General features: G+C 38.5%; 1 long non-coding RNA gene across 1 annotated transcript in view; it reads right to left on the reverse strand.

The window, feature by feature from the left end:
* Window positions 1-374: 374 nt before the first annotated feature.
* LOC135111675 (uncharacterized) overlaps window positions 375-5185 on the reverse strand; it is a 53989-nt gene continuing 49178 nt past the window's right edge. The window contains exon 3 of the long non-coding RNA XR_010273871.1: window positions 375-533. This is a non-coding gene — a long non-coding RNA (uncharacterized LOC135111675). The remainder of the gene's footprint in view (window positions 534-5185) is intronic.

Raw genomic sequence — 5185 nt, forward strand, 5'->3', positions numbered from 1 at the left:
CTAAGTCACAACTCTGCACATCTGGGTGGTACACGGATCTCCTCCAGCTGTTAGGCAGATGTATGCTCTGTGGGTAAGCATAATCACATGTTTTCACTCCTCAATCCACCTCAGAATCTCAAGTATCTAAAATAAGCTAGCCTTACCTGAATTAATAAAAATAAATAAAGAAAGAAATAGCCCTTAACATAACAAACATCATGACTTTTGAAATAATAGCTCAGTTCTCGCCCATTGCATCGGTCAGTTGCTTTCATGAGGCAAAAAAGCAACATTTCACAGAAGTATAAAGTCCACAAGAAAACATCACAAAATAAAATAAAATAACATAAAGTACTTACACCAGTAAACGTCACTTCACAAAATAATAAAGTGTACTAGAAAAAATTGTACTTACCACTACCATTTTCTGTGATGTTCCTTTGAGAGAAAATTGAATGTAGAGGGGAGACTTTGATATAGCTGTAATATTCCTCTGATTTTCTCCACAGGCTTTATAGCGTCTTGCGTTTCTCCCTGCCCTTCTGCAATGCCTGGAAGGAACACAGAATTACATTAAAATTCAGTACAAGTATAAGTTAGATGTATGGTAACTAAACTTGGCCTGAAAATAACACAGGAATTACTCGTATATTAGATTACAGTATAAGCATAAGGTATAAGAGATGGATAGTAGATATTGAAGTGAAATGGAAGAAGACGAGGCAAACTAAAGGAGATGATTTGAGAGAGAGGGTTGAGTGGAGGCAGAACACAGAGCCTTATAGAAAAGACTAATGAGGAACAGCGATGGTAAATGAACATGGGACAGACTGTAAAAGAAGAAGAAAACGAAAAGATGGTTGTACAGTAAATATTCTTCATTCATCTTTTACCTGTCCAAAATTGATTAAGGCAAGGTGAGGCATACATAGAGAGGATATGTTGGTAAGCTTGTCAGGTATTACTAAAGACAATTATGTACTCTTTTTTTTTTGTCAGTTTCAGTTTCTTTCGTGTTTTATTTATTTATTTATTTTTTTTTTTTTGTAGGGAATCTATGTATTATACTATTACTGCTACTACTACACTACTGTTACTACTACTACTACTACTACTATTACCGACACCCCTGTAGTATCATTTTCACTTCTAATCCACTATTACTAATCTGTTATTCTTCTTACCTCCACCACCACCACACCATCGCTGCACAATCATCACCATCACTATCATCACCAGTAATGGCACACTAGGAAAGATGTCACCACACCACCACCATCACCACCAGTCACCACACCACCACTATCACCACCAGTCACCACCACCAGACTGCATAATTTATCCCTGTAATACCAACACCACATCACGCCATCCACCCGTCCACTCGTCCACTCATCCACACACGCAACTCATATATTATCACTTAACCGCGAAGCAACAACTTAAGTATTTCATCACACACACACACACACACACACACACACACACACACACACACACATGCAGAGTACCCAAGATTTGTTTATATTGGTTAAATGTTCTATCTTCTGCCGGAATGTGTGTGTGTGTGTGTGTGTGTGTGTGTGTGTGTGTGTGTGTGTGTGTGTGTGATCTTACCTAATGGTATTATTAGAAGAGCGAGTCATGACGTACTTGACTCAATCTTTTGTAAATAGTCTTAGATAAGCACACACACACACACACACACACACACACACACACACACACACACACACACACACACACCTAACTAGCAATCATCTACGAGTACACACAAATAGAACATACCATCAGACCTCTGCTACAAAAAAAAAAAAAAAAAACAGGGGGTGGAGTGGGGGAAGTAACGTAAATTTCAGTTAATAATACGAATACGTGGCAACTGTACTGACTGAATTTCTTCCTATCGCAGAACATAAAGAGGAAACCACAAACAAGAACAAAAATAACACCCTTTCTTTTCTTAAGTGGGGGGCTTTTTTTTCTCTATCCCTTTCTTACTCTGTTACCCTTTGCTGAAATCTTTTCTACATAACACACACACACACACACACACACACACACACACACGTTAACTTACCTATACTAACAGAGAGATGTATTTTGGTGTATGAAACTATTTTACCACACTGTTATGTAAGACACGAATGTATTTATGCAAGGCTGGGTGGTGATGAGTGGACATCCCTCCCGCTGGCCACCTGTGTTTACCTTGTGACGTCACTCTGGCCATGTTTGTTGACTGTCCCTTCTCTCAACGGAATCCCCCTGACTCGCAGAAACTAAATTGCGAAATGGGACTTTACTTACCACCCACCAGTGAGTCTATACTTCAGCTTCCATTAATTATCTTCCTTTACTCTCTCTCTCTCTCTCTCTCTCTCTCTCTCTCTCTCTCTCTCTCTCTCTCTCTCTCTCTCTCTCTGCCTCTCCTCTCCTTCGAGTACATGTATATTAGAAAAGATATTAATACTGCTACTAATACCTTTCAATGTAAATATGTAAAGAAACGCCGTGTACTTCACTTTCTCTTTTTAGTCTTTCCTAATTCTTCCTGATAAATTTATATTTTTCACCCGTCTAACATTTTCAGACGAGACAACATTTTTCAGGTAGATTTTGATGCTCTTCGAATGAATCTAGTAACCGCTTCCATCGCACGTAAACAAGCAGAAACTCATAATAAAAGCATTAACTAAACCTAACCTAACTAAACCTAACCTAACTAAACCCAACCTAAGCTAACTAAACCCAACCTAACCTAACTAAACCCGACCTAACCTAACTAAACCCAACCTAACCTAACCTAACCTAACCTAACTAAACCCAACCTAACCTCACTAAACTCAACCTAACCTCACTAAACTCAACCTGACCTCACTAAACCTAACTTAATCTACCTTAACAATATGCGACGGTCACTGTGCTATACGTGACCCAAGTACTTCATTCAGAACAAGATTTTTTTTTCTTTTTTGCCGTCAGACGGTGAATATGTATAATAATACCCTCTCTCTCTCTCTCTCTCTCTCTCTCTCTCTCTCTCTCTCTCTCTCTCTCTCTCTCTCTCTCTCTCTCTCTCTCTCTTCTCCCTCGAGTAGAGATCTATTTGAAAAGACATAATTACATTTTCCGACAAACAAATAAAAATATCTATAAAACCTCTTCATAATTTAAGTATTGATATCATTTTACTATACTTCATTCATTTATTCATTTATTTATTCACTGACTGCTTATATAAACGTATCATCAGTACTATCACCGGTAACATTATATTCAGTTACATCATTCGTCTGTTATCATCAAAGAATGTTTCCAGCCACTGAAAGACCAGAAGGGCGGAATTAGATTTGCCTGGGACTTCTAGTTAAGTCCACCTTGTTACGCATCCCGTCTGTTGCTTCTAGTTAAGTTCCACCTAGTTACGCATCCCGTCTGTTGTTTTCTGACTCTCCTTATGCTGAAAATAATCGAGACTACAATTGAAATGCTTGAACCAGATGATGTCTACTACTACTACTACTTCTACTACTACTACTACTACTACTACTACTACTACTACTACTATTACTACTACTACTACTTAAATACAGAAGCAGTAGGACAGAAATTAAATAGTTATAGTAATCACAAAGGTATGTACATCCAGTAAAACTACAAAAAGTCTTGCATTTAGCACACTGTTATATTCACGATTCAATGAAAAATACACCAGCCTGCATTGGTGACACAGCTGGGAGGTCACGGCCAGGGATGTCAGGAGGAGGAAGAGGAGGATGAGGATGAGGTTGGCAAATACACACAAACTTTCCTAGAGAATGTTTGTTACTGTCAACGCCATTGTAGTTGGAGTGTGTGTTGTGAAGTAAGGAATGACTTGGACGAGATGGTGATGATGATGATGATGAAAGAGGAGAAGGAAGATGATAAGAAGCGAGACTAGAGAGGTTCAGTAAGAATGGTGCATGAATGTTAGCGATGGGGAGGAAAAGACAAATTAAAGGAAGAGGAGTGAGTGAGTGAGTGAGTGAGTGAGAGAAAATGTGATGTGATTCCAGTTTTATCAAGGTAATCTTCTTTCATCTTCCTTCCTTCCTTCCTTCTTTCCTTTTTTATCACTCCTTCCTTTCTTCTCTCCTACTCCTCTTCCATATTTGAATGTGTGTGTGTGTGTGTGTGTGTGTGTGTGTGTGTGTGTATGTGTGTGTGTTCCTCATCTTCTTTTGTTTCATCATCCTTCCTTCCTTACCATCTCTCTCTCTCTCTCTCTCTCTCTCTCTCTCTCTCTCTCTCTCTCTCTCTCTCTCTCTCTCTCTCTCTCTCTCTCGTGTGTGTGTGTGTGCATGTCATTCCCTCAAGTTTGGAGTCCTCGAAGTACGACATTTAGCAGACGTGTACGATAATTTATACGATAACCTTAAAAACTGGATCACTGTACCACCCTTTCTACGTTGCCTGTGTGTGTGTGTGTGTGTGTGTGTGTGTGTGTGTGTGTGTGTGTGTCGTGGCCAAGGTGACCCAGTGACATGACAAGGTAACGAGGGCTTCAAGGCAGGCAGTGACAATACATGAATGTGATGTGGTTTCTAGTTTGATGTGGTAATAAAAAGGAAAGTGTGCATATAAAATATTGGATATAAAGAAAAAAGCAATAGGTAATGTGGATTAAGTAAAAACGATGTATGGAGAAGAAGAAGAAGAAGAAGAAGAAGAAGAAGAAGAAGAAGAAGAAGAAGAAGAAGAAGAAGAAGAAGAAGAAGAAGAAGAAGAAGAAGAAGAAGAAGAAGAAGAAGAAGAAGAAGAAGAAGAAGAAGAAGAAGAAGAAGAAGAAGAAGAAGAAGAAGAAGAAGAAGAAGAAGAAGAAGAAGAAGAAGAAGAAGAAGAAGAAGAAGAAGAAGAAGAAGAAGAAGAAGAAGAAGAAGAAGAAGAAGAAGAAGAAGAAGAAGAAGAAGAAGAAGAAGAAGAAGAAGAAGAAGAAGAAGAAGAAGAAGAAGAAGAAGAAGAAGAAGAAGAAGAAGAAGAAGAAGAAGAAGAAGAAGAAGAAGAAGAAGAAGAAGAAGAAGAACAACAACAACAACAACAACAACAACAACAACAACAACAACAACAACAACAACAACAACAAGATGAACATGAAGAAGAAGATTGGAACGACAGTAATTTCCTTAAAAAACACAAATATAAATCACACACACACACA

This window comes from Scylla paramamosain, chromosome 22 (assembly GCF_035594125.1).
Source record: "Scylla paramamosain isolate STU-SP2022 chromosome 22, ASM3559412v1, whole genome shotgun sequence".
Lineage (NCBI taxonomy): Eukaryota > Metazoa > Arthropoda > Malacostraca > Decapoda > Portunidae > Scylla > Scylla paramamosain.